Source organism: Protopterus annectens, chromosome 2.part0 (genome assembly GCF_019279795.1).
Source record: "Protopterus annectens isolate FY-2018-M chromosome 2.part0, PAN1.0, whole genome shotgun sequence".
Taxonomy (NCBI): Eukaryota; Metazoa; Chordata; order Ceratodontiformes; family Protopteridae; genus Protopterus; species Protopterus annectens.
The window spans coordinates 1,127,946,755-1,127,962,041 of NC_056728.1; positions in this window are offsets into that span (position 1 = coordinate 1,127,946,755).

A 15,287-nucleotide genomic window follows, 5' to 3' on the forward strand; every position below is an offset into this window, starting at 1 on the left:
AGAAAGGAATGAGACACAATGCAGTTTCTGACTTCACAACCCTTACAAGAGAATACACTATAAAGTAGTGAAATGATAATGTTATTCACTGTATAACTTGGCAAGGCAAATATAAGTGACAGGTACAATTATCAGTTCAACAACACAAATGTAGATATACTAAGCACTAATGTAGCTATGCACCCTGTGCATCAGACACAAAGCTTTTGTATCCCTGAATCCAAAAGAAGAAAACAGGGATATGACACAGTTATCATCACTTGTAGAGGGTGTTGTGTGGTGGGGTAGGAGGCCTAGCTGACACAAAAGGTTAGTGAGTGTGTGTGAGTAAGAAAAGGAAGTAGGCAAGCTGAACCATGTAACTGTAGTGTGTGTGTGTCTATAGGGGTTCTCCATGTGAAAGTGGTGTGTGAGAGTCTCCATAAATACAGCCAAGCTCAGTGCTAGCTCTATGTCTTGGTATGTCAGACAAGTATGAGCCATATATGGTAGAGGTGGCAGTTCATTGCTGTTGTCCCCAGCCACAAGAACTGGCTTTGCCAGGAGTTTCACTGCCACCTCTATGCCCAAGGTCAGATGCACTGCTGCTACCTGAATGTGACTGATGTCTGCTGGACATGCTCCTTCACAGGAATGTCCAGGACCATGACCCCATGGCCTGCCACATCTGGGTGTGGACAGCACACTAACCAATGGAACAGTGGAAGTACTGCCACTGTGGGAGTGTGACCGGGCATGACCACATTGGCTATCAGCAGATGTTGTGACTGACCTATGCCCATAAGGATGCCATTCCCATCCCTATTGGCTGTGTCCAGGGCAAATGAAGGAGGTGGATGGATGTCAACCTCTGTGTCAGATTCAACATCTGCACCTCCCGACTGTGCCTCAGTTTGGCCACCATCATCATCAGTGTCTGCTGAGACACTGACATCAGGTGGCACAGGGCCCGCACTCCTACTGTCATGATCACCTGTGATCAAAAGGACGAAGCACAGGAATACATTAATACCTGCACTACTGTGGTGCAATATATGCTAAACAACTAACAGTGCTGCCACTAATACAGACAGTACAGCAATACACACAACAGGCCTAAAATAACACATTATGATATTTATTTAAATTGATCTGCAGTACTGATATAAATATATTTGGCTTAACATCTGCAAGAAGCATATCATGCTGGATTCCTGATGGTCCTGAAAGCAGTTAAGCAAGAGGTAAGGGCAACATCATTACATTTAACAGTAAAACAGGGGTAATACATGTACTCCTCTATATCTGCATTAACTTTACTTCAACAAGAACATGGCTGACAACTCCAAACTAAGCTTATAACTGTAGCAATCTTCAGTCTCTCAAAAGCCATGTGACACAGAAGTAACATTTATTTCAATTGTTTTACTATACAGCAGTATTCAACTGGTCATATAACCAAGCCTACCGTGAAGGTCTTCTTCGGACTCAGAAGGAGTGGCAGCCACATCGAGGACATACTGTAGTCCACTCTGCTGTGAGGATGGAGCATATTCACCAGGAATTCTTCATTGGGGGTAAGATGTGATTCTTTAGCAGGTCCTCCTTTGGTTACCCTTTGGTCCTGGGCAACTGCAGTTGCACAGATTTGTGCAGTAGCAATCATGTCAGTGACCATATGGTTCAGAGGTCTGGCTGTGGTCACCCACAGAACAGATGTTCTCAACAATGTGCTGCCATAATTGTAGTCTGTGTGCCATATTGGGCTGACCCCTTCCCAGCAGAAATGCCCCATGTTGACAGAAACCATCAACAATGATGTATTCCACACCACTGAATGGGAGTCTCTGCCTCACTGACATTGTTTGTGTCCTAAAAGACAACAGAATGATAATACAAACAATTATTACATAACTACAACGTAACTGTTTCCAGATAAAACAGTAAAGGTAAGCAGTCAGTATTACCCACTAGAAAAACATAAAACAGTCTACAGATGTGAAATACTAACAACAGGCAGGATGCAAAACAAGGAAAGTAGCAAGAGCAACATATCCTTGTTTGTGCCATACCAGTAGCTCAGCTGTGCTCCCCCAAAAAGAAAAGTCCATTCTAGTTTGTGACATAACAGTAATTCTTCTTTTCTCCCCCCACCCACAAAAGAACAAGAAAATGAAACATCTTGCTAATAAAACATCTTTGAAATCCTAAAACTGCTTTCAAAGGACCTATCCCTGAAACATTTGTACATATTTATCACACAGCATTCTATTTTCATGTATTGTCAATCTCTGAAACTGCTTGACAAACAAGGCCATGCCATCAGTACACTTCTAACTAATGCATACAGGTAAAAGTGTAAAAGCCTTTGCTTCACATTACTCACTAATATATTCCAGCATATGCATTATGTAGGTAACAAAATGGGAGCATACTCCTCTGTAAGGACATCTTGTGAAGAAATACACCTGTGTGAATTCCTGTGAACATGTAGCAAGTGTCCTGACCATCAGTTTGGTTGGCTACACATTTGCCTTTTTATAATGGAGTAGATTATTAATGGATTTCATCTGTCTTAGCCTGTGTCTCAGATATGCTAATTACAGCATAAGCAGCTGAATTGCACGCTAATCAACCAATCTGATGGAGCTATTCGACAAGTTATAAAACATCCGTCTAGACTCTATGCTGTTTTTCCTGCAGATTTCAAAAGTTGTGGAGTACAGACACAGAAAGTCTACACAGACAGAATGTTAGGAGCTGCTGCTGCTTTACTCCATTTGTATGTACTACAGGCTGCAGGCAATACTACTGCTGTGGACAAATGGCCTAGGCTGAGACAGAGAAGAGTTTTCATGCCTTATTTAACTTATCACAACATACATGACATGGACATTGTACTGTGCTACAGAGTGGACAGGGACACACTACAGGAACTCTGTGACCTCTGCCAGCCTCAATTCAGAGATAGAGCCTTTAACTCCCCTTGTATTGGCGTTATACTTCTTGCATCACAGACTGCTCTGAACTAGCACTGTGACAACTGCTGCATTTACAAGGTAAGTCCTGAACATGTATTGTATTGCATAATAATATTATGGCATGTCCTTATATTTCATCACTTGGCAGAGTATGCAAGTAAAAGGTGGGAGAGTTGCACAGAAATTATGCAACATGTGATAGCAGAGAGTTATTTGACTTGTATGTGTCCATTAGTAAGTTGTAGGCCTCAGGCATTAAAAATTCACACATTCATACTGCTCCAAAGTACTGATGATCACTGCATGCCCTCATTTTAGCACCATACATTCAGCGGTGGTGGTGCTGTGGTAGCGTTGTCGCCTCACAGTAAGACACTGTCCAGTTCGATTCTCAGCTAGAGCGTCTTCTGTGTGGAGACATGCGTGAATGGGCGTACCTTCATTGAAGGTTGTTGTGCATCAGGGCTGGTAACTCAGCACGTAAAAATCAACTACCAATCATTAGCGGACCGGAGTTCCGCTGTGGCGACCCCTAACCGGGAAAAGCCAAAAAGACACAAACAAACAAACATTTCTAATAGGAAATCATTACAGACAGAAATTAGTAAATTATGAGAAGGCCAGTGCTTGCTTGGGCTAAAGGGAAGTCTCTGTGTTCATCAGTGGGAGTGGTTAACACTGAACAGCCTGCCTGTCCCTGGAGGAGTAGTTACTACCTAGAAGCTGTAGTTTTATTGGCCATTTTGGGTCAATTCTAAACTCCTTGATCTCTTTCTCTCTTAAAACCCTACAACTCTCTTTTTGCGTGGTTTTGCGCACTGAGCAGCATTGGTCAGCACCGCCTAAACAGGTTTAAACTATTCCAGGCTCCACAAAGTCTGCTCTTCACTTTTTCCCTTAGAACTGTTCAAACTCTCAAAGTAATCACTCTCTTCTCTTTCTAAAGCCCTGCACTTGCTCAGTTCTTATAAGGAAACACCAACTAACTAAAGCACTACACCCTCCTTGACTTCTCATAAGTATTAGGCTCCCGATTGGTCCTTCCTGATCAAGTGAAAAATCAGTTCCCTTCCCTAATCTGATCAGTAAAAAAACAGTTCTCTATACTAATCTGGTATGTCCAAGGGTCAGTTTCAAGGTTACTCTCCAGTCCAGCTGGTGAATCTGGAAATTTTGAGGCAATGTTACAATTGCCTTATGTACACAGACAACCCTCTCCTCCTTCCAACAAACTCTAATACATGTGAGAGATGCAGTTACACAGCCAAACTGGAGGCAGAGCTCTCTTAACCCAAGATTGGCACAGTTAGTCAGGAGGAAAAGGTAACCGCACACACCACAAATCCAGTCTCACACAGACCTATTGCATCTGCATACCCAACACATAAACACACAAAAACATACTCGGAGGCTCTAAATAAAAATCTGCCTAAACAGCAAAGATCTCCTAAGCAGATATCCAAGCAACAGCTACCCCTCAGCAATACCCATGAATCACATATCTCACAAAATCTGTGTGCCTCACAGTCACAGCCCTTAAGGCCAAACAACACACCAAATACACTTGTTATAGGGGACTCTATTGTCCGGCACACTGATGTCCCACTCACCAGACTGAACAAGGAGAAGGTCACTGTAAGCTGCCTGTCGGGTGCCAGGATCTGCCACATAATGCAAGCACTCAGGTCACTCCAAAGCAAGTACAAGTATGACTCCGTCATTGTCCATGCTGGTGTGAATGACCTGAGATGTACCTCCCTGGACTACATGAAAAGAGACATAGAGGAGCTCTCTGACCATGTAGCCCAGGCTGGTATGACCCTGACCTTGAGTAGCATCTGGCCCTCACCAAGAATGATGCCACAGTATAAAGGCAAAATGATCAGTTTCAACAATTGGCTAAATTATTGGTGTCATTCAAAGGGGATCCAGTGTCTGTCAGCCTGGGATGACATGCTCGACAAGCCACATTGCTTCGCTAGGGATGGCTTGCACCTGTCACCCTTAGGCTTTCGTATACTGGCCAAGGCTCTTGCCACCCCTATAGTGCCTTTTTTAGGCAAGGCTCAAAGGACAAACCCATCTCTATAGACAACCCAAGGATAAAAAAACTAAAGGTAATGCTACTCAATGCCAGAAGTCTAAACCTCAAGATGCACGCACTCAAGGCTCTCCTCAGTATGGAGAAAAATCTATGTCTGTGCAGTAACAGAAACCTGGTTCAAGGCTCCTGAGAGCACCCCAGCACTACCAGGTTATAACTCATACCATGCATTTTGGCCCCAAAACTCGGACCAAAGCACAAAAGGAGGGGGAGTATCTGTATTCATCAACAATAACTATGCCTCCAGGTTAGTGGCACTGCACGAAGCATCGGAAACCATCCATGTGCAACTAACAGTTGGCAAAACTGCCTTTCAGTTTGTAGCCTGCTACAGAACACCCTCCCTATTACAGGAACCCCACTTGGCATTCCTGAGAACACTGGAGAATATGAAGGTCTCTCCAAACACTATGTTTTTGGGTGACTTCAACTACCCAAGCATTGACTGGGAAAAATACTCAAGCCCAAACACCCTCGCCCAACGGTTCCTTGAATTTATAAAATCTAATGCAATGGAACAACTGGTCACCACTCCCACAATAGGGAACAACATATTGGACCTGGTCATCACCAACATGGGGACTCTATGTTCCACACCAGAGGTAAACCCCTCATTGGTAAGATCAGATCATAAACAAATTTCCCTGGACATCCATATCCTGTCCCCACCCCCAGCCAAGGAAATCACTGTAAAGAATTTCTCAAAAGCCAACTTTGCACTTCTCAAGACTGAGGTGGAATCCTTCAAAGCCCCTGGGCCAGAGGATAATACAGCCCAATCTGCAGAATCCTTTACAAATGCATTCTATGAACACCTGCAGGAATGCATGGATTGTGCTATCCCAAATAAAACCAAGACTCACTCCTCCAAAAACAGGAGGCCAATCTGGTGGACCCCGGCCATAAATAAGCTATACCACAGAAGGAGGAAGCTAGTACATGACAGAGCAAAATCCCAAAAAGGGAAGGCATCTCTGTTCAGTATTAACAAGAAACTTCGATCCCTCATAAAATCATCAAAGGCCAACTTCGAAAGAAAAATTGCCCTAGACACTAAAGATAATCACAAGGCCTTCTTTAGTTATGTCAGGAACATGGGCAGAAACTCCCAGATATGCTCTGAATTGTTGCATAATGGTACAAAATATACCAAACCTACAGACATAGCCAACATCCTGGCAGACAGATTCAATGCAAACTTCTCCCCCCCTTCCCCCCAAAGGAGCAAATGCCTATCCCAACTGAATGTAACCTCCCTGACATCACAGATGCACAATTTAAAGCTGCCCTCTCCAAAGCAAAAAACACAGCATCTATGGGACCTGACGGTGTCCCAGGCTGTGTCTTACATGAGCTCCAAGAAGAACTGAACCCTCACATTAAGTCACTCTTCAAACTTAGCCTTACTACAGGATATGTGCCCAAAGAATGGTGTACAGCTACAGTGGTCCCACTCCACAAAGGTGGTGCCACAACGGACCACAGAAACTATCACCCCATAAGCCTGACTAGTCTGGTCTGTAAAGCTATGGAGCGTATTACCATGGAACTCATAAACAATGACATTGGGAGCCTCCAGACACTGGACCCTACCCAATTCGGCTTTGTTAAGGGCAGATCTTGCCTCTTAAACCTAGTTGATTTCTTTGAAACAGTTACCAAAGCCATAGATGAGGTCAAGGTAGTCCACACAGCCTACCTGGACCTTGCAAAGCCTTCACACAATACCCCACTCAGGCATCATAAATAAGCTTACCAGCTTAAATATCAACCCCTATATCACAAGATGGGTTGCAAACTGGCTCAGAGATAGAACCCACATGGTCAGAATTGCAGGTGCCATGTCTGAATCCAAACCAGTTACAAGTGGCGTCCCACAGGGCTCAGTTCTGGGACCTCTCTTGTTCGGTATATACTTCTCTGAGGTTCAGGCTAACATGGGGGGATTATGGCTGACAAAGTTCGCAGATGACTGCAAACTGGGGGCCATAATCGAATCTCCAGCTGACACAAGCATCCTCCAAAATGGTCTCACAGAGATGTATGCTTGGTGCCAGAGCCACGGCCTCAAGCTAAATGCTAAAAAGTGCATAGTCATCCCCTTTGGGAAAAACAAGGTGCCCACAAATTACCACACAGGTGGTAATCCATTAAGTATGGAAGAAGTAATTAGAGATTTGGGAACCAACGTAGATAGTAATCTCTCCTTTGATACTCACGTTGCCAAAGTGGTTAGAAAGACCTTCTATATAGCCCACCTTATCACAAAAGGTAATAAAACAAACTAAGGCAGTCTGTATGTCGTAGGCTAGTTTAATGAATACACTTGTTCAATATAAAACTGCAGTAAAAAGAAAAATAAATGTAAAAACTGTAAATATACACTAATTTATATACCCCCTGCTTTCAGGGTTTCATCATCAGAGTATCATACTGCTCATATTATCATCCTGCATTTTTATATTGAACAATTTTCTTCACATAATGGACTGTCTTAGTTTGTTTTATTAGTTTTATGTGTCTTCGTTTCGTTATCATGAAAGGGTTCGCATCTAGATCAAGAGAGGTCATTGTGCCCCTCTACTCATCACTCATCAGGCCCATAATTGAATACAATGCCCCTTTTGGGATGTACCTTACCCGACACCTGCAGCAACTGGAGAGACCCCAAAAGTACCTCACCAAGAGGATCATGGGCTACAAACAGATGTCCTATGCAGCTGGACTAAAGAAACTCCAGCTCTACTCAGTTGCTTACCGCCTACTCAGAGGCAATCTATGCCTGACGTACAAAGCCATGTCAAACCCAGAATTAATGGACATGCTCCACCTCAAAAAATCCAAGTCCCTTAGAGCTACACGCTCCAGTGACCTAAACCTCAGCACAAAAATAAATAGGACATGCTGGAGGGACAGATTAATTTCCCAGAGGCTCCCCTCACTCTGGAATAGAATCCCAATTCATGTTAGACATAGCCCCTCGCTGACCCTCTTCAAGCGAAATCTGGACGCGTGGATGGAAAATTGCAAATTCACCCCTGGGATCTCTTCTGTGTCCCCTGCTAGACAGAGGCACAGTAAACTAATCTTAAAAGGGTACCTTCTGTGACCTACTTTACAGAGGCACAGTAGGCTAATCTAATAGGGAGGCGGAAGCCAAATACACTCTGGCTAGGCTTATAAATGCCCTAGGACAGATAGCCTAGTATCTACCTATGACCCTATGAACATGGTAGTTTCTGACTTCACAAGCCTCACAAGATCAGACAGGATGCAAAACAAGAATAACAAGAACATATCCTAGTTTTTGCCATAACAGTAGCGCAGCTTGATTCCCCCTTAAGCAACAGTGTAACCTTGCATTTTCTGTAACAGGAACTCACCTTTGCTCCCCCCAAAAGAGCATTCTATGCTTGTTTGTGCCATTCAACCTCTCCTTCATTTGATGGCAACTGCATATCATAGTATTCCCAGTTAATGTCCTCACACATTTTAAGGTAAATGATATAGACTGGCTTACACATTGCATGTCTCTGATTACTGGTCAGATAACTGATGAATGACCAAGAAACACAGAAAGGTAAGACAGAGCTGTATATATATATACAAGCTATAATCATAACAGGCTGTGTGATCACTAAGTGCACTACATCCAAATATATTAAATATAACTAATGTATAAATAGTTTATGCATTGATATTAGTGTACATTCAGTTGTATTTGATTGTGTGAAAATTACTTCATTTCTGTGCTGCAAAGCTGTTTGTGTGGCAAAGATGGATTAGGCACACATCCTGTTTTCTGATGGTGCATTGGAGCAAGAGTTGAAATCCAGACCTATGTAGACATATCTTATGTGTACGACCATTTTCTACTGTGAATGTCATATATTGATTTTCCTCATTTCAGCTATTTCTCAACTTTATTTTATTTTTGTGGGGACACTGTTTGCATGATGTGCTGCTTAGCACAAATGGGTTTGGCTATGCTCATCTGGTTTGTGTGTAGAGTAGCAGTGCACAAATTGGACAAATGGACCACCCAAGTAGCAGACAGGACTCAGATAGCCACAAACATAAACCAGACGTATTCAATTAATACTATTGGCCATTGCACAAACATGTGGCCCACCAGTATGCACCATCAAGTACCATGTGTGCAAAATAGTAAGTGATGTGCAACATTTTAAAATGTTGCAAAACCAAAAAGTGCACACACTGAGTAAGTGCGATACCTACAATTGGTGGGAAAACGCCATTCTACATTGGCCTTGATCTGTGCTAGGCATGGCAGGCATTCATAGAGAGGTTTTGAGATTCCATGTTCAAAGATGGGGTGTCCAGGAGTCCTAAGTGGTTGTTGGACTCTGAGTGAATGAACATGGGCCCAGGCTATTGAGGAGGGACTACTGTGACTTGGATTACAACTCAGAGGCATGAAATAGTCTTGCTCAGGCTTTGAACAATGCTAGTGGTATCCCCCACACTGGTGAGCAATGTAGAAATTACTACAGAAACCCCCAGATGAGGAAAAGGGATACCCTTACATTTTGGATCAAGGAATGCAGAACTGGGGGCACCCCACAGATGTGTAAGTATCACTTACAGAGACGTTTGTAAGAGTTAAAAGCTGGCAGTAGTCAAGACTGGCATTCATAATGGTATTCCGTTTTTTCTGCTTTTTCTGCAGCTGCCACAGACCGAGAACTGAATGTGCAAACAATGCTTCTAGATTGGCACAGATGTGAGAAGCATGTGGTATGTATGCATCCAAACAGTACTCTTATTGTAGCATTAAAATTAAACACACCTTTTTTGGTTTATTATACAGGTATTTTAAATTGAGCATGCATCTCTCAACTGTAATAGGAAAGTATGCATGAATTAGTCTGTAAAGCAAGCCAACAGTTCAGTATTAGAGAGCAGTCACAGGTTATGGGTTCAAAATCCATACTTCCCAAATATAAAATACTGTTAAGTTTTCATCAATATTGCAATGTAACATCAGACCTCTAAAGCAGTGGCACCAATGGCCTGCTGTAAACTGTAATCAGTATAATTGGAACATGCACATGTGCAATATATGCACACATCAAAGCTTGCTTGCTGCAATCTGTACTATAGTGTGCATTTGTTATGAGTTGGGTGGTCTTAACACTAAAAAAGTTATTTGCTAGGAGATGGTAGTCTTAAAAGTAAAGGTAACAGAATATAGTCAAATAAGTGTATCAATGCATTGTATATCACATATTAAATTACTAATGTCTCCCTTGTTTTTTCCTCTCATTCCAAACCTTATCTTCTCACTTTTTTTTAGTTTTTAATTTTTAATTTTATCCTCATAGCACAGTGGGGTGGGCCTGCCTCACAGGATCCACCTGCTTGCTCCAACAGCTACAGCACCAAGGACCAGCACGTCTGGGATGCAACCTGGTAGCACCCCTTCTGCTGCCCCTGTACTACCTGGCCCCTCAGGTAGTTCTGCCCAGCAGGATAGGCTAGTGGTTCCCTCTGGGTGCAGTGGCAGAGGTGTTGATTTTATCACCTGCAATGAATGTCCAGGGTTGGTGCACGCCTATGCCAGATGGAGATACAGCTTTCCATCATTGCACTGAATAGCACAAGAAGATGCAGACATCAGACAGTGCAGCCATCAGCACAGTGTGGTGACAGTGATGACAGTTCAGTGCATGATGACTCCATTCTCACTGTCAACCAGCTTGACATCCATGAGTTTGCGATGCCCCCACCCTCACCCCAACCATGGTGTTCACCCACCTCTTGAGCCCTTCACCACCCCTGTGTCTTGTCTTCTATGTCCTGTCTGTTTGCCATTGCTTGCTCACCTACCAAACCTACCAGACCCAGACATACCTAAGTCCCTTCCCCAACATTGCTCTCTCTCTCTCCAAAAAACAAAAAACAAACAAAAAAAAAAACAAAAAAGACATCTGTACAAAAAAAATGTTGTCTCATACATAGCTCTCCATTTCACAAGTGTCGTCTTTACACCATTGATTCAGTCCATTTGGCTATACAACATGATTGTGCTGTTGTCACCCCTCTCTCTGGGGGTGACACTGCAAATTCAGCTAATATTCCTCATATATGATCATGTTTTACTGTTGAAGAAATTGATTGCTATGGTTCTTTCCTGCCACCCTACTGCACATTCCTGCCTTCCTTTCCTTTGTTTTTCCTCTTGCTTGCTCCCCAATTAACCACTTTCCTATCTTTCATATAGTCATTAAGATGTAGTTATCCAGGTTTGAGCAGAACTCTTTGAAATGGATGTTGCAAATTCATATAGTTCTTGTATCCATCAGTACATAGATAAGCAATCCATTTAATGGAAGATTCACACAACAGAAGTAGACATATAGAACTAAAAAAGCAGAGTGGATCCATTTGTCTTCCAACTGTTGTCCATTATACCACTCTCAGTTAGTAGTTGGGTTCACCTCCATTAGAGAATCAGGTTCTCACAATAAACACACCTAATAATAAACGAGGTATTATGATGCAAACAATTCAAAAGTTTTTATTAGAGGAAGATGAAAGGAAAGACTTCTGAGAACAAGTCTTAAAGTTAGAGAGCCTGATTTTGCACAGTCATTAGAAGCACCAGAGATTCAGACAAAAAGTATCACAGATTAAGTCAATAAGTGTGAAAACATATAAGATATGTTAATTTAGTAAACAGGTACATTGATATAATAAGACTACACCAAAAATGAATAGCCAGAAAAGCTTAATGATGAAGATGTGAAACAAATGAATAAAATAACAAAGAAATTGTGGAAATCATAGCTATACAATATACTGTACCTAGCAAATGGAAATTACATCAGAAAATTTTAAGAAACAGTATCAGCCATAACGTATTAATGTACAAGTTTAATAGGCAGACAAACATATTTATTTTACAAAATAAAGCCCTGACCACCACCAGGTGACCTGAATTCACTTAGTGTTCAAGAAGGTTGTTGGTAGAGTGAGGATGGTGGCTACACATAACCCTGAGGGAAAGGACAAGCTGGGTGGATCCTGTTACAGAGCCCAGGTGGAGGCCACGGCTTTTGGAAGATGCTGGAGTACAGAGGGAACTGAGGAAACATTGTTGCTGCTGCCAAGTGGAACACCCTTGGGCTATTACCCTCATGGTCTACCTAGCACTTATGCAATTGATGTGTGAGCACAGTTGTGGTAACTAGGCCAGAAAAAGTCCCTCACCAGCTGCACTATGATGGCATCTCATTTGTCCATCCCATTCTGCATTGCTGGCAGGTACATCCCCCTGAGCCTTGTATGGAAGCAGGGGAGTCCTCTCTTCAGAGATGCTTCCCTGGCTGGGAGGTCCTCCCAGTGTGATTCATACCAGGGAGCCTGCCAGAATATGGAAAATACAGAGCAAGTGATCAGAGGGTGCAAGCAATAGGGCCAGAAGTCAGCAGTGGTGGGACAAAACAATGATATATGTGTGTACACAATGCATGGAGATTATATACTGAGTAAGGCAATCAAAAAATAAGCTTAATTAGGGATTCCTATACATGGTAATTGAGGTACATCTGTCAATAGAGTGGGCGAACACATTTAAGCTATGTATTAGGCTAAGTGAACAAGTTACATGATTACAACTCAAGTGATGTTGTATCAGTGTGGGAATTTCACATCATAACCTAAACACTAGCAGTAGCATTGCACAATTTCATATTCTTAAAGGTGCTCATTCATCATTACTGAGCTATGCAACAGCAAAATCACTTAACAACATTCATGCTTTAATTAAGTAATTAATTCATTCATTAATTATCCAAAACATGCTTTAGCTTTATCCTTACCATGGCTGTGAGTGAACTGAACATTACACCACTAAACTTTAGATATAAGGCACAGAAATTAGTTCTGAGCAGGATGCTAACTTATGTCAGGATAAATACACATATACGCACGTACACACACACACACACACACACACACACACACACACACACACACACACACACACACAAAACACACAGTCTCTCTCACAAATCTCAAAAATGGCAAGCATACATATGGTCAATTTGAGAACCATAATTTTTGAGTATCTACTTGGTTATTACTAATATATTAAAACAGATATAATATGCAGTTCAAAAGAAATCACAGAGGAATGCAGGTGAAGTGTTTGTTGGAGATGGTCACATCCATAGGTTGCTCTGTAATATGACAGATTGAAATTGCCTTTTACTTAAGATAAATAAGTTCTTTTAACACTATTTTTGTGTAAGTTAATGAGTAAGGATGTTATCTTTTCACTGGTGGTGAGGGGAATGATTTGTAGGTTGAAACCAGGATATTATCTAGGTGACGTATACATGAACTGGAATGGGACTGCCATTGTGTAAAATGTCCCACTAGTATGCAGGCAGAAAATATTTTTGACTGAATATTTATAAAGTAACCAGTAGCTTGAAGACCATATGAAATTTGTTGGTAAATCTTGTTTGATGAATATGAGGTGGCCGTGGATGACCATGTCCAATGAATATGGACTGCCAACTAGAAGCCACTGAAGAAGCCAGACAGCACATGACTGTAGTTTGGGATAAGGTAGCAAGACAATGAAGCAGATAGAGCAGATGGGGCATCAATTCATCAACATGGAAGCTAGAGTAAGAACGCAGCATTTAAGCAATAATGGAGTTTGGGAAGATGTATAAAAATGAACCTAACTGAGTATGTGAAAAAGAAGACAGTGGGGTGGACTGGTTTTGAAAAGACTTCCCAGGAGTAATACATGTGAAGTATGTGCCACTATTAAAAGCTGAAGTCAAATTTGGAAAACTAAATCCATTTTTAGTTGGATTTTGAGCTGTTATGAAAAGAAGCAAATACTGTGGAAGTTGTTGCAACCAGGGAGATAGTCTGTCACGGAGAGACCTGTGCTTGTAGCACATGCTTATGCTTTGGTGATATTAAAACATTGCTTGCATTTTGTGGATGAAGTGCATGAATTAAACCGAGGCAACTGAAATTTAGAAATTTTGAAGGTTCAGGAACAGTAAAGTGCTAATTTTTGATAGGATGAAGCAGTGATATTGTAAGAGAACTACCTGTAAGAGTAGCTCAACTGCAGATGATACAATGTGATAAGGGGACTTCTGAGCCAGGAGAAGTAGAAATGTTAGCAGAACTGGAAAATGAATGAGAGCTGAGGTTGTGTTCATTTTCTGAGAGACATTTGTGTGTATGCTATAAATCTCGGAAACAGAGGGCAAAATAGGTTAGTAAGTTCCATGAGAAGACATGAACTAGGGTATGTTACGTGTGTGCCATGTTAAAAACAGACTTATGAACTTTTCCAGTGACTCTATGAGAAAGGTAAAAGTGTCTTAAATATATAATATTGATCCCCAAAAAGTGAGAACAATAAATTACCTGAATTTAGAGTGCTTATATGCATATATAGTGTTAAATGCACATAGCTAGAGAGTGAGTTTGTGACAGACATTTGGGCTGATAAGGCACTAACATGGAAAAATAATAGTTCCAAGTGCATGTCCTATATTTTCTATATTTAATATTAGTTATGAAGGAGTATATATATATATATATATATATATATATATATATATATATATATATATATATATATATAGATGATCAACAGTGTGTAGCAATAAATACAATTTGCAAACTTTAGTACGGTAAAAAGTTAACTATAAGAATAAACAAAGTATCATGGGATAAAATTAGGCCAGGATCATAAAGGTTACCATACAGTGTACACGTAGTGTTTACTTTGTACGTACTTTCTGAATTCAAGAACAGCCCTGCCATAATGTTTGTGCTATCTATTCACTCAGAAAAGTTAGTGCACACTTTGTGATAACCTTTATGAATTTGAACTAAAGAATTTTATGCACACTGATTTTTATTTTTTTGGTATGGGACAGAAGCCTGTACTTATTACAATTAATGTTTAATTTTATAGTTGCCTACCTGCACTTATGTTATTGTTTTCAAATGTTGACATTTACTTGTGTCATGTTTTAAGTTAATTTGCTAAAAATGTATTTACTGCTAGTAAAGATATAAACAATGTTTAAGCAGCTTTCGGTGAAATAAATCAGTTGTTTTTTTCTGTTTTTGAAATTTATGTTGAATGCTGTATTGGCAAATATTTCATCAATAATGCTGATGCTTACCTGTGCCCTGTTGCATGTCAATTTTTA